The sequence below is a fragment of the Terrapene carolina genome, unplaced genomic scaffold (assembly GCF_002925995.2).
Source record: "Terrapene carolina triunguis isolate 2854851 unplaced genomic scaffold, T_m_triunguis-2.0 Scaffold174, whole genome shotgun sequence".
In the NCBI taxonomy this organism is placed as follows: domain Eukaryota; kingdom Metazoa; phylum Chordata; order Testudines; family Emydidae; genus Terrapene; species Terrapene triunguis.
The window spans coordinates 2,628,919-2,651,581 of record NW_020664525.1 but is presented as its reverse complement, the minus strand read 5'-3'; the positions used below and the strand labels follow the sequence as shown (position 1 = coordinate 2,651,581).

General features: G+C 48.3%; 1 protein-coding gene across 1 annotated transcript in view; it reads left to right on the top strand.

Annotated features, from left to right (window-relative positions):
- The first annotated feature begins 911 nt into the window (after positions 1-911).
- The window catches only part of LOC113406977 (collagen alpha-3(VI) chain-like), a 111,077-nt gene continuing 89,325 nt past the window's right edge, over positions 912-22,663 (top strand). Inside the window, exon 1 of the mRNA XM_026653976.1 lies at positions 912-941. The gene's annotated coding sequence lies outside the window, so the exon portion shown is untranslated. The remainder of the gene's footprint in view (positions 942-22,663) is intronic.

Sequence of the window (22,663 nt, the reverse complement as noted above, 5' to 3'; positions counted from 1 at the left end):
TTAGTGTGGCCGCACACCACCGAATTACTGTGTTTAAGTTAATGGGGTAGTGTGGCCGCACACCACCGAATTAATGTGGTTAAAAACCGAATTAAGGTGCTTAGTGTGGCCGCGCACAATCGAATTTATACAACCTGTTTCCCAAATTCGAATTATCTAAATTCGGATTAATCCTGTAGTGTAGACATACCCTAAGTTCTGCCTCTTGCCACTGTTTCTTTAATAACAAGAGATTCAGTACGGAACGCAGGGTTTGCTCCCTATTTATTGCTCAGTCTAAAACCCAGGGACGATTTTACTTGCTGGTAAAATGAAACCCCCCTTCCCCAGTTAAGGAGGGATTATTACAATAGACTGTGTGAGCCCCGTAATCCAAACAAGCAGATTTTTATTTTTAAATGTTGGAAAACCAGACTGCATTTCCTGTTTTCTTCTTGCAGATACCAGTGAAAAAAGGGGTCAAGTCAAACCCTGGGTAGCAGAGCATAAAACAGCGATCCCAGTCTCAAGAGCCTCCCCACGCACGGTGACTCAGAAAGGTGATCGGAGAGGAGGCAAACTTTATTTTGAAGAGCTGTGGGACAGAGGCAACGCTGGCTCTGTGACATCACCCTCGCAGAAGGGCCAGAAGAAACAACGTAATGCAAGTCTGGTTTTCATTTACAGTTTGGGTCACTCAGTGAGGCGGCCTTGACTGTAACACTGGAGACAATCCAGTTTGGAGCTGCATCCTCCACCAAAGGCAGCTCCGTTTTCTGCTGCTCCAGCCTCACTGGAAAAACTCTGCAAGAGGATTTTTACCATTCACAGCCCCGCGCTCACTGTGGAGAATAAACAAACTCCAGGAAGGGGAGATTGAACGCCAGGGAGAAGAGATGAGTCCAATCTGCAAATAATTTGGTGTAAAAGATCTGGGAATTTATTCTTCACATTTATTTGGGGTAAGTGTTTCTTTCTCTCCAGGAGCTCTGATAGCCCAGGATTTATTATTGCTCCATATATCACAGCTGTACTGAGAGATTCTCTCCTGTGCTTTCAGTTTGCATGTGCTGACTTTGCAAATTTCAGGTGGTTTTAGCCAGAGCGTTCTCTCTTAGTTATGAGCGCAAGGAGCTAGATTCACCCCGGGTGTAATGGTCCTGAATCCTGCAGGATAAGGTGACCAGATGTCCCAAATTTATAGGAACAATCCCGATATTTGGGGCTTTGTCTTATATAGGCGCCTATTACCCCCCACTCCCTGTCCTGATTTTTCACACTTGCTGTCTGGTCACCCTATTGCAGGGTAACATCCAGGCTGAATTGGGTCCCATGCCAGAACCACTCAGGACACTCTTCCTAGGTCTGCTGGCTGTTCCCGTAGCTAGACGCAGCTACCTGAGCAATCCCAGGGCTTGGAAGCCAGCAGCACAGAGCAGAGAGCAGAGCGGGAGCAATTTTAAGCCTTTTGTGGAAGGAGAGGGGAACTAAATATGGTCCAAAGCAATTAATGGCATTTTATTGACATTACTGACCACTGAGGTCCTGGCTTTGCTGTCCTTACTGTTGTAAATGTTGCTGCAGCCCTGTCTAAGGAGCAGCAAGAGAAGGGCAGTGGAGGGGTCCGGTGGCAGGGCCAGTGCCTGAGGGGGAGCCTCAGGGAGGGGCTGGGAAGGGGCGGTGGCAGGGCTGGTACCCAAGGAGGAGCCTCAGGGAGGGACCAGGGCAGGTCCAGCGTTTGAGGGGGAGCCTCGGGGAGGGGTCGGCGCAGTGGCAGGGCCAGTGCCCAGCGGGGAGGAGAGGCTGGAAAGGGGTGGTGGAGCTGGTGCCCAAGGGGGAACCTCAGAAAGGGACGGTGGCAGGGCCAGCACCCCAGGGGGGCCCCAGGGAAGGGTGGTGAGAGGGCCTGTGCCCGAGGGGAGGTCCCAGGGAGGGACAGGGTGCCTGAGGGGGGCCCCTGGGGAAGGGCGGTGGTGGGGTTGGCACCCAAGGGGGGGACCCAGAGAGGGACAGCGTGCCCGAGGGCGGGGCCCCGGGAAGGGCGGTGGCAGGGCTGGCACCCGAGGGGGTGACTCCGGGCAGGGCCGGTGCCCGAGGGGGGGTGGCTCCGGGGAGGGACCGCGTGCCCAAGGGCGGGGCCCCAGGAAGGGCAGTGGCAGGGCTTGCACCCGAGGGGGTGGCTCCGGGGAGGGACAGCGTGCCCGAGGGGGGGTGGCTCCGGGGAGGGACAGCGTGCCCGAGGGGGTGGCTCCAGGGAGGGACAGCATGCCTGAGGGCGGGGCCCCGGGAAGGGCAGTGGCAGGGCTGGCACCCGAGGGGGTGGCTCCGGGGAGGGCCGGTGCCCAAGGGGGGTGGCTCCAGGGAGGGACAGTGTGCCCGAGGGGGGGTGGCTCCGGGGAGGGACAGCGTGCCCAAGGGCGGGGCCCCGGGAAGATCAGTGGCAGGATGCTAGTAGGGTTTGTGCCACCGCCTTTGGCTGAGCGAGCGCTGGGTTGAGGGGGTGGGCGGCTGTTGGTTGCGCCATCCTCCCTGGGCTGCAAACGCCCTGGCTTGTCCTGCTCGGAATGACTGGTGCTGTGGGGGTGACAGGGGATGGTGGGAGAGCCAGGCTGGCACTAGCAGCGCAATGCCGCGTGCCCGGTAGAGCTGGCTCAGCTCCGTGCGGAGAGGCTGCAGGGAGTGGGGAGATCAGGTGGGCCAGCCCACGTCGGGCCAGCTACCTTGGAACCAGGCCCCACGGTGGGGCACGCTGCCCCAGTGGCAGGACACACCCTATGGCTGCATAGGGAATAGCCCTTTACTCTTTTCCTGCCACATCATTTTGGGCCCCCTCTAGAATGAAAAGGAAACCAACAACTCTGAGCTCTGCTCACTGCAGAGTGGGTGCTAGGGGCTCTGCGGGTCCTGCCCAGCCACAGTCTCTCCCAGATCCCCCCCGCGCCTGGCCACTGGCCTGCCCCTACCCACCCCACCCCCCCCAGATCCCCCCCCGCCTGGCCACTGGGCTGCCCCAACCCACCCAGTCTCTCCCAGATCCCCCCCGCCTGGCCTGAACCTACCCACCCAGTCTCTCCCAGATCCCCCCCCGCCTGGTCACTGGCCTGAACCTACCCACCCAGTCTCTCCCAGATCCCCCCCGCCTGGTCACTGGCCTGCCCCCAACCGTCCATCCACTGTCATGCCCAGATCTGCCCCCTGCCGCCCACAGCCTTCACTCAGCTGCTGGACATTTCACTGCATTAGGTGACTTCTTGGAAGAGCCTCTGGGTCCCTAGTAATTTCCCGGCAGGTGGGAAGCGGCAGCTCCGTCAGTTTCCCGGCCTGTGTATTTGGTGCGGGTGCGGTGGGTGGGAGTGAGTCGCGGTGACAATGGGAAGCGGTGGCCAGGATCAGTTTCCTTCCCTGTCCTATGGGGCAGCGGAGAAGTGTGGTCTGGAGTGATCTGTCCCGTGTGCGGTGCATAGCCGGCAATTCGCTCTGCAAGCTGGACCCTGGCTGTGGGCAGGGGGGTGCTTAGGGCGCCATGGCGCGCAATAGCCAGGCTTCCCAGGGGCAAGGTGTGTTATGGAGATGCTCTATCTAATTGCTCTGCTGGCTGAGTCCCCACCCTGGCACTTCTGTCCACACAGAGTTGTTTCCCTGGGGGGACTGATGCATGAGGGAGGTAGGAGGGGACCGAGTGAGCCCAGCAAGGCCGATTCTGCTACTCCTGTGCATGCTGAGTGGCACCTTCCCCCTCGTTCCAGTAGTCCTGTGGAACCCAGGGGGGCTACCCACAAAGGAGAGGTGGCAGAATCTGGTCTTTTATATGCAATGCCCTGGAAGACTGTGGCTGTACTGGGGGGAGAGGGAACGGCTTGGCCTTTGTGCATACAACTGCCAATGAGAGAGACAGAGATTCCCTCACAGGGAAACCCCAAGACTTTTATTACCGGCTGGGGCCACAGAAAATGTAGCTGGGCGTCTGCTCTTGGGGGATTTTTGCTCTGACTCAGCTCCTGCACATTTGCTCTAGCAACACGCCCCTCCTGACCAGAGCCCTTGGTGAGAAAAATGTTCCTGGCCCCAGCTGCTTCCTGACCAGACATCTGGGCCAAGACTGCTCCTGCCCCAACTCCGGCTGGCTAAAGTCAGCTTCATTCCAGTGGGATGCTGCTGAGAGGAGAAGCTCTTCGCTTATTTGTGGCTCTTTCCCTGTGGTGGTTCATGCAGGATCTCTGGGGACTGTCAGTTTTAATCCCATGTCTTTACCCCCCATCTGCTAGTTTAATCCCACTATTTGCTACTGCATTGCAGCAGGCATTTCAACTAGAGCCTGTCATCAGAGCAGCTCACATTTTTAAACAGGTTTAGCTCAACACCATGCTTATGATGTAGGGCCATACAGTTGTCCTCACTTTACAGGTGGGGAACCAAGGCACACAGAGGATAAGTGACTTGCTCAAGGTCACCCAGTAGCAGAGCAGGGAATTGAACCTGGGTCTTCTGAGTCGCAGGCAAGCCCACTAATTACTTGGACCATCCCTCCTCAGCCAGCCTCCTGGCTGAATGGCACTGCCACCGGTCCCCGTGGTTGAGATAGCTTGGCGAACACGGCTTTTTCACTCCCTTTCCCACCATTTCTTCATAATACAATGGAGATATTCATGAAGCGCCCCTTGAGGAGAACAAATGAGGGGTGACTGACAGTGGATTGCGCTGTGATGGACAACGCACATGACTCCCTACATCCATGAAGCAGAACTGCCATCAGATCATGTTCTCCCGCTGCTTAAGCCCTGTAGATCCATGGCTTTTGTGGGATGAGATTTTTCAGGCTGAAAACTAGGGCTCTGATCCTGCTACCACTGATCTCAAAGACGATTCTTTCACGGATTTCAGTATCATCAGAATTAGGCCCTAGGCGTGGTTATGTATTCCCACGTGACAGATTAAAAACATCCTTAACTTACTTCTTACTTTGCTCTAATGATTTTGCTCCTATAATTCAGGTTTATGATCTTGACATGTGTGTGAAAGACCTAAGGGGGGGGGAAGGTATCATCAGCACCTTCGGTGGAGATATTTGCCTGAGATTACCATTTTCCTCTTGTTTGTCAGGCTGGGATTTCATTCTATCCAGTTTATCCTGGTGACATTCAGTATGAACTGTAAACCTGGCTTACAATTCTTCTCCCTGCCTCTCGGTTAAGTGTGCTAAATGTAGTTTGCCTCTCGGTGGTCTTTTGTGCCAGTTTTCTCCTGTGAATCAGATGTCAAACACTGGTCTTCCACACGTCCATCAGTTTTTCCACCTTTTAATGATCCGTGTTCTATATTAAGAAGCTGAGCAGCATGGGTGGAGGGGACCTGGTAGAGTAGGTTCCTACATATAAAGAGTCATTGATTCCTGAGGGAGTTTCCTCGTTTCTTCAGCAAATACTCTCTTTCCTTTTACTAACTGCTCTGTTTCAGTCCCAGATGTAAAAAGTAGAAAATAACCAGATTTTAAGCCAACAAGAGGATTTTAAAGAGAAAAATCTCTCGCAGCTCAGTATGAATTAACCACCAACCCTTGTCTCTCCTTTCCTCTCCCTGCTTTGATTTGCTTGCATTTTCCCTGATGTCGGCACAAGAGGGCTGGGAAATCTGCTCCAAAGGAACCGCCTTTGAGACAGAAGGGTGTGGTATGCGGTCTTCAGTTAGGAGAGTACAAAGAGATGCTGTAGAACTAAAATGTTTGCATTGTATCGGCGCTGTTGAATGGAGAGTCTCCAAGAACTTTACTGTGGAACCTTACCCTGTGCCTCGGAGACCTGACCCAACTGCCAATGAAGTCAGCAGAAAAACTCCCATTAACTCCAGCAGGGGGCAGATCGGCACAAGGAGAATGGGCAAAGTTAAGGAATAAAATAAGCAAGTCAACACACAATGTGACATAATTGAGATGAGCCGCTTGAGCGGCTGTTCCAACTTGTGTGCTCATTCCGTTTTCCTCTAGGGATGCATGAAACAGCTGATGGATTGCATAATGAGGCTGGGGAAGTTTACCAAGTGGGGCTCACAGAGCGCATAGATCCAGCTACTACATTTCTCACCAGAGATCACTACTGACTTTAGTTAGTGGTTAGGTAGATCAGCAATGAATCACTCCCCTTCATATTTCCATACATCTGAAGTGGATTTGGAGGCAAAGGGCATTGTTTTTTCGTTCAAACGCACATATGCAACTACCATCAGAGCTAGCACAGGTGGGAGTTACCCAGGTACAATGTGAGAAGAACATATCCCAAAATGTGAAACCCAGCCTTCAGCAAAACAGGAGAGCTAAGAAACATTGGGTTGCAATGGAAAGGTTTTCTGATGTTCTAAACCTTTTGTTTTTTGCTTAGTCCAAGTCTAACTTGCAGTCTTTGGGAGAGGACATCAGCCTAATAAAACCTTCACATTTCAAGTGTCATCAGTTTTCAATATCAGTAAGCAGCTACGCTATAAAATGCTATTTGGGCCAGGTCTTCAGCTGATGTGAATCGGTGCAGCGCCACTGAACTCAGTGGTGTGCCAGGTCAGCTGAGGATGTATAGGAACTATCATTGCTCTACAGAAGAAGCCTGACCTGAGGCTTGTTTGGTGACGGTGTTGCTTGCCACAATATGACCAATGGGTAAGATTTTCAAAAGTGCTTAAGTGATTTAAGAATCTAAGTGCCATTTTCAAAGGTGACTTAAGCTTGTGAGTCCCAGATCTTCAAAGGGGTTCAGGCTCCTAACTCCCAAGAAGTTAGGCACCTGAATACTTTTGAAGACCTGGGCCTCACAAGCCTATGTCTCACTAAAAATCAGTGGGACTTAGGCATCTAAGTGTCTAAGTCACTTTTGAAAATTAGATTTAGTCTCCTAAGTCTCTTAGGAATTTTTGAAAATGTTATCCTGTACGATATGAAGAGAACAGATGGGAAAGGCACAAATTTAGAGCCTTCAACAAGAATCTCTGATTAACAAAGGGTTATTCTGTATCATTCAGGCATCTGGCAGCATTCAGTATAGCAAATGCCTTCACCACTTGATTTCAGGGAGTATGCTATATAACGAGAAACATCTGAGCCTCCCGCAGGTATGTCAGGCTACAGATTCGGTTAGGGAGACTTGTAGAACAAACAGCTTTCTGCAACATTGCTTAGACCTCCAGCTGTCAAACATTTAACATTGATTAACGTCGGGGGCCATGATTTTGACTCTGGGGTATGGTCCTCTCCAAATAACTTCAGAACTGGAATTTATTGAACAGCAGCTGTAGATGATTCAGGTCTCAGAGGACAAAGTTCCAGGAAATCAGTAACTGACTAGGAGACTTCTGAGGTAAGTATTTAGCTGGCCAATGTGGGAACAAACACTTAAAACTCATCTGACTTAAAATACAGAGTAAACAAACAATATGGCCACTGGGGCTGTGGTTCCCTGGATTTGTGACAGCCACTCGGCATGGCTTAGTTCTGCATTGTAGTCAGCTCTACCAGTAACGGATCATCAGTTGTTTTGTGCTGTGTCCAGTATTCCGAGAGCAGCGGTTGTGGGTAGTGCAAACGCAAGAGTCGCTCCCTCTGGTTTGAAATGGTCAGAAATTGAGTGAGGGCAAATTTGTTCTTTTCAGTTCGTTAGGATCAGATTTTTAAAGGGGCATAAGGAAGTTCTGTCTTTGTGGCCTCCCCCCATTACCAGAGTATCTGAGCACTTCACAATATTTATTGTATTGATCCTCATAACGCCACTGGGAGGCAAGGCAGTGCTATTGTCCCCATTATACAGGTGGGGAGCTGAGGCAAGGAGAGACTTAGGGCTTGTCTACATGGAGCAGCAGTGTGCCTGACGAGGGTGTGATTTCTAAAGCACACTAATGTGTTGCACATTAATTGATCATTGACCACCCTGCTGGTGGGAACTAAAAGTTCCCTAGTGAGCTTTAATTGAGTCCTGTTTGAAATAGCATTACGTTAAAATGAACTAGAAAACTTTAGGGGTGTACCAGCTGGGTCTACATGGACCAATTAATGCCCGACATGTTAGTGCGCTTTAGAAATCACACTCCAATAGTCAGTATTACCCCACAGTGTAGACCAGCAATAAATGACTTTCCCAAATTCATATAGGAAGTCTGTGGAGGAGCAGGAATTTAAACCCAGGTCCCTGGCTAGTGGCCAAACCAATGAGCCATCCTTCCTTTTGGTTAAAACATCAATGGGAATTAAGCACCTCTTTGAAATTCCCAAGCTTAGATTTGTAAGGATCTGATTGACAACATATACATCCTTGGTGAATCCTAGTGGACAAGCAAAGTTATGGTATATTAATTGCTTTTTCAGATAAAGTAGCTGCATCCCCATCAGCAGTGAATTGGAGAGCAAGAGCTTCGAATTCTCTGTTGGCCTCCTTCAACAGGTTAATCCTCCGTTTGGTTTAGAGGCATAACACTGAAGTATTTCATTCTAGGGAATTTCACAGCATTGTTTCCACTGTGTCAAGGTTAATTTGAGCCCTTTTCTGTCATAAGACAAGTAGACATTTCTGAATCGCAAAGAAAGGGCCAATGTCTGGGGATTCCATAGCAGTCTGAAAATGCAAAGCCCTTCTTTAATGTTGCTGTCAGTCTTTTCTCTCTGGACATGCTAAGAGAAAGAGGAAACAATTTTGAGACTCCAAAGGGGTTTTGTTTCTTTGCTCCCTTTCACAGTTGAGATTCCTTAGTCCCAAATTTCTTAGCAGCCAATTTTACCTCTTGAAAGAATGGGCCAAATTCAGTTCTCCGTACTCACGTAAGTAGTCCCATTGATTTAACAGGATTTCTCTTTGGTGGGGGTTGGATGGGTAAAAGGAGCTGCCACTGTGAGATCCTGACTCAGCAATGCAATTGCATTCCTTGGTGCTGCTGCAAACCATCTGCAGAAAAAATTGGTCATGTTTAGGTGAAGTCAAATTCCACCCATGTTAGAACTGCTTTTTATGGGCCGGTGACTTTTCATTTTTCTCTGATGATGTAGGAGTGCCAGATGCCAGAAGGGCTGAGGGGCATTAACACAGAACTAGAATACGTACATGACATTTTTATTATTTAATGGAGATATCCCATCTCCTAGAACTGGAAGGGACCTTGAAAGGTCATCAAGTCCAGCCCCCTGCCTTCACTAGCAGGACCAAGTACTGATTTTGCCCCAGATCCCCAAGTGGCCCCCTCAAGGATTGAACTCACAACCCTGGGTTTAGCAGGCCAATGCTCAAACCACTGAGCTATCCCTCCCCCCTTAAATTAAAGGTAATTTAACATTACCTTTCAAAACAACTGCATTTAGCGGAACAGTTGGGTTTTTTAACACTGAATTGTAATCCCAGTTCAACCGTCAATTTGCTCTTTGACCATGGGCATTTAATTATTCTCTGCCTCAATTTCCCCTGACCAGTTTAACCATCTGCAGTCTGGAGCTAATTGAGTTTACCTAATGCAAGGGTATTGTGAGGATTCACTAATACTTGTAAATTGCTTGGAATCTGACAACTACTATACTAGCAATAAATATCGTGAGTATGAAACTCACATTGACTTTCCCCAGTACTTGAAAGAAGACTGTACATTCTGCTGTATACGCTGAAGAAATATAAATCAAGGACTCCAGCAGATGGCAGCAAAACGGAGATTACGAAACACGTCTCTTGGCAACCGGGAGACCGTTGTGACTCACACCAGAAAGAATCGTATGAAGTTCAGCCAAAGCTGAGAGCTGAAGAGATAAGCGTGGATGTCTTCTCTACATTAGCCTTTTTTAGTTGGTACCCTGGGACGACTGGAGAGAGATAAATCATGTATCATAAAAATATTTCTTCGGAAGTAGATCAGCAGCAGCCAGATTTACTCTCACTTTCCCGTTAGTAAGTTAGAATAGCGAAGAAGAGGTGGAATCGCCCTGTTTTTCTAAGACGCTTAAGTCAGTTGGGCTGATTTACTCCTTTTCGTTCCTATCTGGCAAGTCTAGAAAGGGGATTTTTGTTTTGCTTGTGCTTCAGTCATGGCTTTGCTGCAAGCCTTGAGCTAGGGGCAGTGTGTAGTTGCTCTGCCCAGAGGGCAGAGTCATTCTCTGGGCCCTGGTTCCCCTCCAGGGAAGAAGTAATCTATGCCAACCTGGCCTCGCCCACTTCCTCAGGTGCCAAGGCTCAGTGTATTGGGGAGGTGGAGCCAAGGATAAACCCACTCCCCACCCTTTGCTGCCCAGGCTGCTCTTATTCCACACAGCTACCCTTGAAGTGGGTGCCCAATGGAGAGGAGTAAGGCCCTACACCCCTGGCTCCCCGACCCTTAATTCATTTAAAAATACAAACGCTTGAAGTTATTTCTGCACACACTGATTGGACTTTTATTCTCAGAAAGAGAAACAGCCTCTGAGTGTAGCTCAGAAAATACGCTGACAAAGCCTCAGTTATGATCCAGGGTATGGAATGGCTTTCAGACAAGGAGCCACTAGGACTGTTTAGCTCAGGGAAGAGACCACTAAGGGAGGGATATGATAGAGGGCTGTAAAATCATTAATCGAGTGGAAAGAGTGAATAGAGGAGCGTTATTTACCCCTTTCACACCATACAAAAAACAAGGGTCACCCAATGAAATTAATGCGCAGCAGACGTGGAAGTACTTTTGCACCCAGCGCACAATTAACCTGTGGAACTCATTGCCATGAGATGTTGTTATGGCCAAAAGTATAAATGGGTTCAAAAAAGAACTAGATAAGTTCATGAAGGATAGGTCCATCAATGGCTATTAGCCATCATGGTCAGCCATGCAACCCCATGCTCAGGGCAACCCTAAATCTCTGACTGCCAGAAACCAGGAAGGGATCACTCCAAATTTCTTGTTCTGTGCACTTCCCTGAAGCTCTGGTCCCAGCCACTGTCAGAGACAGGAGATGGGGCTAGATGGACCATTGGTCTGACCCAGTATGGTAGCTCTTACTTTCTTATATTAGTTAAGTGTGAATAAAATATAGGTATAAAATGGATTGGCAAACAGACATCTCACTGTTCTGCTCAGGTTCTGATCCTCTGGTATCTCAGTGCTACGACTATTGCCAAATTGCAGGCAGGCTAATGCTATTTTGACACCAAATGAAATGTTTTTAAAGTCACCGAAGCGTGACTTAGAAAGTAACATTGCTACAGTATGTTACGGCTGAGATCTTCAGCGTCACCTGAGGGATTTGAACACCCACCACACATTAAACTGAATGGGAAATGAGCCCCTAAATCCCACAGGCAACTTTGAAAATCTCAGCTTCTCTCTCTCTCTGACATCACATGTACTTAGTGCAGCGGGGCGGAGGGGGAAACCTACTTGGATAGTTCAGTGGTTTCTGAATGATGCAAGCCCTACTGAAGAATTCCATCGTGTGATGAGCTGCTGATCAGTAGGGCCCATTGGCTTAGGCTGAAGACACATGGATCTATGGCTAAAGACTGGCCATCCCATCTAGCTGCATGCCTCCCAAAGGCCTCTGGGCAGGAATTTGGTCCCTCACCCCGATGGGATTGGCTGTCTGCATGGAGCAAGTTAATGCTGGTGGATTAACTTATGTTGGACTTTTCCTTGCCTCGCGCACTCATTTTGGGAGGGCTGAAGGTGCTGGGTGGGTGATTCCTCCCACTCCACTCAGGGCTGATTTGGCACGGCCAGGTGCTTCTGCTAACACTGGGATCACAACTGACAGACATGCCACTCTGCCATTGTCTACCCCAGCCTGCCACCTCTACTGGGCTCCGTAACCCACAGCGGGCGTGTTTAACGCTTGCGCTAAGTAGATCACCTCTATTCCCTATTACTTAGCCCTCTTTGCTTTGGGAGCACTGCATGTAGATCCATGCTTCCTGTCTCCCTCAGCAGCCGCCCAAGGCCTCCCAAGGCTGAACAGAGCCCAGAGGTGGCTGCACAATGAGAGAGGGAATCTAATGAGCCACCATGACTCCATGCTTTTGGGTTGGCTGCCATCTTGGCTGGCACACCAGGGATTGAACAGTGGCCCTCCAGAGCTAAAAGCGTGAGCGGCTACAAATTGAGCTAAAAAGCAGCAAGGAGTCCTGTGGCACCTTATAGACTAACAGATGTATTGGAGCATAAGCTTTCGTGGGTGAATACATGATGCATCTGATGAAGTGGGTATTCACCCACGAAAGCTTATGCTCCAATACATCTGTGCCACAGGACTCTTTGTTGCTTTTTTACAGATCCAGACTAACACGGCTACCCCTCTGAAACTTGAGCTAAAGTGTTCAAACTGCAGCTGCGACTCATATCCTCCGGGACAGGGCCCAGAAAGGGACCTGTAACACACACTCACTAATGTCTTACAGTCCTCCGCTCCTTCGCCCTATGGAGAACGTCGTACGGACATGGGCCTAAATCTGCCTTCTGTCCATGAAATGAAACGTACCTCGCTTGCACATTAGAGATTACTGGCACAAGATCTGGATCTCAACAGAAGATTTGTACCCCTTGATCTGTGTTCTTTTGAGGCAATGCATTACGTGGATTGCCAACTGCATATGCCTAGTGAGCACCAAAAAATGCCCTGCAAGAGAGAGGAGAGACTTCATCCCCTTATTTGTATAATTATAGCTCAGTAGATAGGTTTTGCCTTTTGCTAGCCGGGAGCTCTGAAGCAGAGTGTTCTGCCCGGGCACTTCCAGCCCCCACCATGCCCCCTGCACTGGGGGAAACTAGCATAGAACTGGCTGCAAAGGCTCTGCATCAGCTGAAAATTCCCGAGCGGTGAGGAATGTTGCGCTGCCCCTTTAGAGGAGCAATGCCAAGGGGCCCTAGCACAGGTCAATACATTGCCTCCGTGAGTTAAAGCTTGTGATGTTTCCAGTCATCTCAGCCCATGGGGCTTTTAGGTCATGGGCAGCAGATTGGAAACACTCTGTCATATCTCCGTTTGCTGGCTCTGAACAGTCCATTGCTACATCTCCCGTCCACCGTTGACGTTGGTGCCATTATGATTCTATTCCCCTCCCTCTGCAACTTCAGTGCCATTTTGGGGTCTCCTTGGTGTCCAGATTTCACAAATAAATCACTAGCCAGGGTCTTTCTGGCTGGCCAGTTCCCCGATTCAATTCTACCCTTCTAAAACCTACTCTTCCCTCAGTTTAATTGTGTCCGGCACTTAATAATTAATTAAATACAACATAGAAGAGCAAATAGAATATTAAGGTCCTTTAGTTCATCTTGAGCTGCCTGATGTTCCTTCATGCTAGCATGTTCTATCGCTCGTTCCGAAAACACTGTATAACTGGATATTTGAATTTAATGGGAATATTGAAGCCACATTGTAATTATTCCCCTTGGACACAAACACCCACACTGGAGTCATATCCACACACACCCTACCCCTCAAAACCAGTCAGGCCAGATGAGACATGTGCAATGAATCAGAGTGATATGAAACAGCTGGAGTAAGTTTTTCCTGCCTTTCATGTTCAGATCTTTTAGATCTCGTCATCCGCTTTGCACTTCTTTATTTTTAAAACTACGCTCTAGTGAAAAAACAAATAAAGAATGATTTTAGAAAGTCAATTTTAAACATCCACTAGAAATACAAAATTATGTACAATGTCAAACTTTACGCACACAAGGCAGAAAATACCTGCTGGGAAAATATTTAAGGAAATCACATTACTACGTTAGTGGTTAAAATGATTGCCTTTTGAAAGGGTTATTACTAACAGATGTATATTGTTTGACACAATAGAGTACATATGTTGTATTAAGGGGTCAGTACATACTATATACATACACTGTAGCCAGACATGGTATTTGGAAATTTCAGTTTTATGTGATTGAATCTTTCTACACATAAACTATTAGTGAAATTGTTCTCCAATCTTTGTATTAATTCTAATCAGCGCAAGCAAATGTCCCGCAGTTCCAAGTTTACTAAAACCTTGTCATCCCCACAGGGATCTCACTCCCAACTCTCTCACATTTGCAAACTGGTGGCTCAATCCACATCACGCTTTCACACACTGAGAAAAAAACTTTCCATGAAAATCTAAGGAAATTCCCAGAAAAAAAACTTTGTTAAGATGGTAGTAAGTCTGTAAATAAATATCTACCACTTTCAAACAATATTATTCAAACGTTGTCGTTACAATATAACAAAACATTTGAAAGGAAAGACATTCAGAGGTGTGGTTACCTGAAGTCAGGAATTTAGAAGGTTGTAATGCAAGAAGCCCATTTGCCATAATGTCTGGAAGGGCTTAATCACGAATGGGCCTACATGACTACACAGGGCAGTAAGGGACATATGGCATCCCTTATTTCCCTGCACAGGCTACGTGCATCACAGGTTACAACACAGTGCACAGAATAGCCACTAGGAAGTTGCTACCCCTCCTCTTCCTGTGCTGCTGGGTTGGGAGTGGGCGAGAAGGGGTGGGGAATGGGTGGATTCTTGGTTCTCCCCTCCCCACCTTGGACACATTGGCCTGCATAGCTGAACTGACGTGCAAGGGGAAGTGACAAGGCTGGTGCAGCTTACTTCCCCCGGGCAGCAAGGGGGAAGCAGTTGGTCTTTGTTTGCTACCTACCCTGCTCTTGAGGCAGTGCGCGCCCTTTCTAAGGGCAGACTGCAGGTTTCCAATACCCTTAACTCTGCTCCTTCTCTTACCGGTAGAACGGTTTCATTTCACTCCCCCTGTTGTGCTGGGAATTTATACAGTGCTCATGAGCATAGCTTCCTGGATGTCTGTGTGGCCCCATTAATCTTCTAAACCATCAGGCTATCCAGGTCCTCCCACTCTTGTCTCCAAGCCTTATGCCACACAGTGCCCCCTGACTGATCCTGTCTGCCATGCCCCCCACCTTTCCTCCTGCAAGTCTTGCCACAAGCCTTTCCCTAGCAGTTCTGAGCATGCCCGTGGGAGGGACGTATGAGGAAGGTGAAGGAAAGGATGAGGTTGTTAGAGTGTGCTGATGGTAGCAAGACACATGCATCGACAGCCTCAGCAACATCATTTGCTGATTCCTGTGGCCTTCCTCCACCTATCCCTCCTTACCCCTCAGCTAGTGTTTATCCCTTTTCCTGGCATGGCTTGTCTAAACTTAGGCCCCCCTAGCCTGCGAGCCAGGGACCTGCAGGGCCCTGTTAACAGCAGTAAGGCTCTGTGGGGGCGCAGCAATCTACTCATGGCGCAAGCAGCTACAGGGTCGGGGGTTTAGATGGGAAGCTCTTTGGGGCGGGTTTTGTCAATTCAATCAGTGTTTGTACAGTGCCAAGCACAAATGGGCACCCTGATTCCTAACTGGGGCCTTCAGGCTGTACCCTAACAAATAATAACCTGGAGTAACCCAGTGGTGAATCAGGCCCTTTGGCCTCAGCTGTAGAAATCAATAATGAAATCAGAGGACCCTAAATTAGCTTCTTAGGTTTCCCCCCAAACTAGCAGATGCTGCCTACACCAAAATGTATTTCTGTGTCTCTAAGGAGCACAGCAGTTTCAGTAACTGAGCTGAATAACACATTGCACCAAGGTATGAAATGTTATTATTACTTGTACATCACCACCGAACAGTGACCACCATTGAAAATCAGCCACTTTAATTTAGGTCCCTAAATATGGAGCCAGATCCTCAAAGGTATTTAAGTACCTAATTCCCATTGGGAGTTAGGCACCTAAATGCCTTTGGAGGTCTGGGCCTTTGGTACCTAATTCCAGGCATCCAAATTTGAAAAGTCTCTGCACTTCATTTTAAAAATTAAGCCCACTCCTGCTCCCACTGAAGAACTGAATGACCAGCTATTAACTTCAGTGGAAGCAGGCTTGGGCCCAGGCTAGTCACAGCAGAAGGCATAGCAAGACAGAGGCATGCATTACCTTTCCAGCAGCCTCTCTCATTGTTTCCCTCCCAGGAGTGATTCTAAGCTGGCAGGAAGCTTCATTCTCTCTGACCTCCCCCTTACTTCCTGCCTACTCTGTGCAGCTGCTAAACTTTCACCACTACTAAGCCAGTGACTCTCTCTTGTGATCGGGATAGCGACATAACAGTGTTGCCAGTAGGGTTGCCAGGTGTCCGGTTTTCGACAGGAATGCCTGGTCAAAAGGGGACCCTGGCGGCTCTGGTCAGCACTGGTCAGCTGTTAAAAGTCTGGTCAGTGGCGCAGTGGGGCTAAGGCAGGCTCCCTGCCTGCCATGGCTCCGCACGGCTCCCGGAAGCAGCAGCATGTCCCCACTCTGGCTCCTACACGTAGGGGCAGCCAGGGGCTCCGCATGCTGCCCCCGCCCCACGCGCCAGCTCTGCAGCTCCCATTGGCTGGGAACTGAGGCCAATGGGAGCTGCGGGGGAGGCGCCTGCAGATGGGGCAGCTCACAGAGCCGCCTGGCCATGCCCAACCTATCCCAATGGTATCATGAGGATAAATAAATTAAAGAGTGCGAGGCACTCAGAGACTATGGTAAATAAGGGCTGTATATATATTAGATAGACAGACTGACACTGTATTTTCTCCCATCTGTTGTCTTGTCTATTTGGACAGTAAATACTTTGGAACAGGGACCAGCTCTGTGTATATGAACAGTGCCTGGAATAATGGATGGTTAGGGTCTCTATGAGTAATAACAGGAGGGCTTTATAAATGCAACATGTCAGTGCTGCTGCTAAATTGCAGACACCTTTACTTTGTTATTTTCACTAATGCATGGGGAGGAGAAAGTCACATTGTAGTAAAGTATCATTGATACTTAATTATTTGGTCTTTATTAACAGCATATGGCGTGTACAGGTGTTTGAGATTCTTTTAGATCTTTTAACACTCGACAAGATTTTTTTCTTTCTAGCCTGGGACTAGAATGTGCAACCTAAACATACTAAAAAGTGTTTCCTTCATATTAAAGGCCTCTTACAAATATTTTTTTATGGTATGCTGTATTTCAGAGCCTGTAAACAATTTAGGAAAATGACTTACAGCTGTTTAATATTAAAACAGAAAACCAAAATTGTTTGGATGGGCCCTTTCATATTAGCTGGAAAAAGATTGTCTCAGTTTGTGAATATTCTTTCCTATCTCCCTACAGACCAGCTGTAATAGACTGTGGCATGTTTGATAAGATGAAATACCGGTCTAATATAATATATCTTTCAGAAAAATTTTGCAACAGAAAAGCTTCAAAAACAGACTCCAGCGAGAAACTGCTGAACTGGAATTAATTTGCAAACTAGATACCATTAACTTGGGCTTGAATAGAGACTGGGAGTGGCTGGGTCATTACACAAATTGAATCTATTTCCCCATGTTAAGTATTCTCACACCTTCTTGTCAACTGTCTGAAATGGGCCATCTTGATTATCACTACAAACGTTTTTTTTCTCCTGCTGATAATAGCTCATCTTAATTAATTAGCCTCTTAGAGTTGGTATGGCAACTTCCACCTTTTCATGTTCTCTGTATGTATCTATATCTTCTTACTGTGTGTTCCATTCTATGCATCTGATGAAGTGGGCTGGAGCCCACGAAAGCTTATGCTCAAATACATTTGTTAGTCTCTAAGGTGCCACAAGTACTCCTGTTCTTTTTGAGAAAAATATCAATCTTCTTATCAAATGAAAGATGTTATTCACATTTGGGTGAATAAGGACAGCAACATTCTGAAGCCGCTTTTTGGCTTATGCATTTTATTTCAGATATTTGATTAATGACAGGCTTCATTTTAATCCCAATTGATGAAACTAATGTTAATAAACAATCATAGCATGAACCATCCACTTGTCCAGTATTTCTAGAATCCCATTTTCCCACAAGGGAATTTTTCCAGTATGATTTAATGGGAGATGAGTGTTAACTGTTCTTCTCATTTATTTTTTGCAAATCTAGGTCCTACAAACACGTATGTGAGTCACTTTACACAGGTGAATAAACCCATTGAATTCAATGGCTGGGACGATTCACATGTGTAAGCGTTTGCAAGGTCAGTTTGCCAGTTACTTCAGTGGGGCCAGGAAATCACCCCTTTTTGCAGTTTAGAAAGGATTATACAGTAGGACTTCCAAGAGAGCAATCTGTGGCAAGGTCCTACAGAGAAAGGAGGAGCTAGTTGGCTCAGTGACCAGATGTTCAAACAGAGAACAGCTTTGTATGAAGCAGCATTGAGTTCTCCAATGGTTAGCATATAGTTGTCACATGATCTTCCTGCATGAACTGCTGTCTGTCCAGTTGACCGACTGATGGAATGTAAAATATATCGGGCCAGATCCTCAGCTGGTGTAAATCAGTGTAGTTCCAGTAAAGCTAGTGGTGCAATATTGATTTTCTACCAGCTGAGGATCTGGGCCCAGATCCTCCAAGGTATTTAGGCACCTAACTCCCATGGGAATTCCCAAGGATTCCATTACTTTGTTTAGGTCCTAGAAGGATGATGATTTATTATTTGTGTTGGGCTTGCTCCCAGAGGCCCCGGCAACATGTTTCTTTTTTAAATGTTATTTCTCCCTTGTTTCCTGTTTGTAGTCATAGTTCACCAGGGTTAGAAATAAAGGTTCATGTTGCCGCTTCCATGGAGGAACATGCCAGAGAGGGCCAGAGTTGGCGGGCATCCCCTGGAGTTTTCAGGCACTCCCCTCTCTCTAATGGGAGGAATTTGGGGGTAGACCCAGAGTGGCTGGGGCACAAGGCTCCCCAACCCCATAGATCTATGGGGAAGGGCATTTCCCACATAGGCAGGAGATCAGCGGCATGGATGGGAGCCCCTTTGCATGGCTGAGCTGGACCATCCTTCCCTCTGAAAGTCGGGCTCCATCACCTGAGCAACCCTTTGTTGGTTCTTAGAAATAGTGGGCTTGATTGGCCATTGGGTTTCTCCAGCTTCCTGCCAGTGTAACCCCACTGGAATCGCATCACCGAGGCCTAAGGCTGGCGGAACTCCGTGGGGAATCAGGTCCCCAGATAAATCCGTTATGAAAATAACCCTGCAGGGGCTGTTGGGGAACAGTGACAGAGAGGAGCCCACAGGCGTTAAAGCTGCCACCGCCACTAACTTCCATCAGGATTTCTGGGCAGCAGAGCAGCAAACGCTACTGCAGAGAGCGGCTGCCCCCATGCTCCATCCCCTCCTGTCTCCTTCCCGCCACTTTTCAGAGGGAAGACGGCCCCCAAAACACCTCTGGAAGGGATTTCTCAAGGCTGTTAGGGAGTGGTGAGGTGGTACTGGCCTGGCGGGTATCCCTCCTTCCCTTCCTCCCAGCTTGGGAGAGTTTTGCCTGGAGAGAGCCCTCGCTTTGACTGGATTGGAACCCTGGCTTGTCAATTAAAAATGGTAATAATACCCTGTGCTACGCTGGTTGCCTTTAAAAAGCCAACCTGCCTTACACGTGGGTTGGGAAATAATTGCAATGTCTCGGCTATTGCTGTTGGCATATGTTGACTTTTTAATAGCAAGTACTTGGGGTAGTGATTGTTCACTAACAAGGAAAGAAGGTGCTGCCTTTGATTTTTCGTATTCAGTGGCTTTAATGCTGTGAAGCAAAGAAGTGCAGCTAGACCAAGTGGCAGGGTAACCCAGCCATTCACATAATCCGGGAGAGTAAACACTGTGAATTCTTTCACCCGAAGAGGAAGAAAAACGTGTGTCTTGTGGGCTTTCAGTAATTCATCACAAAGCAAGTGAACGTTTCCTATATCTCTAGCACTTCCTTGAAATACATAGGGCCAGATTCTCAGCCGGTGCAAATCAACCGTGTTCCAGGGAAGTCAATGGAGCGACACTGATTTACATCAGCTGAGGCTCTGGCTCATACCTCCTCAAGTTTCAGTTGAAACCCAGGGGGACAATCATGAAAAGAGCATGTGTGAGATTGTCCCACTGTGGGCCATTAACTTCTCAGGTGCCGCTTTATTTGTGCATTTCAGATGATCAAGGATGCCTGGATTTATTTCCAGCTGGTTTTTTGGTCAGCTGTTTTGTTACAGAACCTTGTTATTCTTTTCGTTGATGGTCTTGGATTCCCTTGTATCGCTTAGGAGCACGGAGTTAATTGAGTTGGCAAGAACAGCAGAAAACAGTGAATGTAATTTTTTAAAGCTGACTTGGTTTAATCATTTAACTTATTTGAATCTCTTCTGGCTCATTTGATTGCCTCGTGTCCTTTTGGGGAAAGAGAAATATTAAATCACTACATTTTATACTTGGATGATATTTATCAGCTAAGAAGTATTGCTGGGGGATGGTATTTAAGACTGGAAGCAAGTCTTAAATCATAAACTCACCACCAGTATGGCAGCATATCTGCTGTCATACTAAGGGCTATATTCTTTCAGCCGATTTGCCATGTGGATGTCAGATAAAAAGCTTACATAAAGTATTATTTTGGCTACAACATATCAAGTTATTCTTGGGACACTTCCATATTCGTACTATGGGATCATCCCCACACAGGAGGGGATACCATGGAGGGGCCTGGAAACTTGCAGGATTCCTGTAGTTATCCTGAAGATCAGAAGAATTAATGGACTTGAACTTGGAATGAGGTTTCCATGTCTGCCTTTGGTGTCCCTGAAAGGGTGAAGTGAGCAGAATTGCTATCCCAGGCGGATTGTCAGTCTGGCAGTGGCTAAAAATAAGAAAGGAACTAGCAATAGAAAGAAATGTTGATCAGTGCACGATGCTCCTGACTGGGGGGCCTCCAATGGCCAGCTGTAATCCTAACTTTTTTTTAAATGGGGGAACTACAGTTAACTAAGTGACGCACAGGTAAAGAGTGGATCATCCAAGTCCTTGACAGAGGTCTAACCATACAAACTCCTGAGCCACAGAGACTGTGGCTTAGATCCTGGCCCATGCTAAGGTCACTGAATTGCCAGAGCGGCACAAAAGGACCTTAAAACCTCCTTATTGGGGGATCTGGGATTCCCCCCAACCCCCATGCTTGTCATTCCTGAATATCTTTCCCCCTTGTGCTGTAAAATAACCCGGCTGGGTGCGATCACAGACTTTGTCCCGGGGGAGGTTTTAGTAACAGGCAGCCACATAATGTCTAATGTCACATCACACTAGGCTGACCAGATACCAAGTGTGAAAAATCGGGACGGGGTTGGGGGTAAGAGGAGCTTATATAAGAAAAAGCCCCAAATATCGGGACTGTCCCTATAAAATCGGGACATCTGGTCACCCTATATCACATGTTGCATCTAGCGGGAAAGAAAAAAAGGGGGCCCGGGTGGAACCAAACCTTCCCCCCTTTGGGCCTGCCAGACCAGAGCCGTGCATGTTAAAGAAGCACCAGGACCTCTGGGCTGTGGGAAGAAAGAAATTGCCAGGAGGAGCCAGCCCCAGGGGCCACAGGCACTGAAACCATCACGAGTAGGCAGCTGGGTTTGATATCATCAAAATGTTCGCTATGGTTTTGACTGGACATTCTCTTCCCTGTGCTGATTGGCTGCTTGCTCCAGCCCATCCTGCCCTCTTCCCTCACAGTCTCTTCCCCTCAGCCTCATTCCACCTGCCTGCCACACTCCTCTCCCTCTTCTCCCTCGCCCCCCTTTTCCCTTCGGCTCCGCTAAACCGCTCCCAGCACTGCTCCGCCGGGGAAGGCAGCACTCTGCGGGTGTGAACCCTGGTGTGTGCTATATCAGCTGTCTCCTCCGGCGCCCCCTGCTGACAGTCGCTCCGGTCCCAGGGTGGGGCCGTCTTGTCTCGCAATTCACCCTCCAGCCAGGTCACATTTTAGACACACCCCTTCCGGGGTAACAAAAGTCCAACTAAAAGTCCCAACAGAAAAGATCCATTTACCTGCTTTGGGGCTATTCCTCCACCTGCCCTTGAGGCTTAGTCTTCAGCCCCACTCTGGGCTCAGTACTTCTTATCTGAGGCCTGTGCGCCCTGTTCTTGGGGCTGAACCCCAAGGGGAACCCCGGCCCACCCTCTGCTTTGGGCTCCAGCCCAGGGACCCTGTATTAAGCGGCTCTTGCAGACATGCTGTTTATTTGGGCCACTTCCTATGTCAGAGCCCTTTGTGCTGCTTCCCTCTAGCCTGTGCTTAACACAGCCTCTCCTCTGGTTCCCAGGCCTCTGGCTTCTCCCTGCGTTCTCCCAGCTCTGTCTTCCTCTGCAGGAACGCTGACTTCTCAGGACTGCCTCCGTGCCTTGCCCCCTCTCCAGGGCCCACCACAGGGAATAATTCCAGCCCTGTGGCCTTCTTCAGACTGCCTTCCCCAAGCCCTTTCCAGAGAGCAGCAACTGCGCACCTGCTCTCTCCTGGGTTTCTCTGTCCTGGGTCCCTCTCCTGGACCACCCCTGTAGCTTTCACTTCCTCCTTTTGTGAGGAAGACCCAGCACCTCCCTAGCTTGAGCTCTCCCTCCTGCTAACCCTTTGTTCACCCCATCACACCCACCCCAAAACATGTTAGAAGAAGCTGGTGCTAACATACTATTGGCCTATCATCACTCTGGTCCCTCACCTTAGGTGCTCTAGCCCTTCCCCTACTCATTGCCTGCCTTGGCTATTTAGATTGCAGGCTCTTTGGGGCAGGGATTGTTTCCTGCTCTATATTTGTACAGTACCTGGCGCAACGGGCCCTCAGCTTGGTTGGTCACTGTAATAAGTAATTCATAATAACAACAAAGGCACAGCCATTTTCCTCTTGCCCTTGGAAGCATCTTGGCCTGGATATGGCCAGGACATA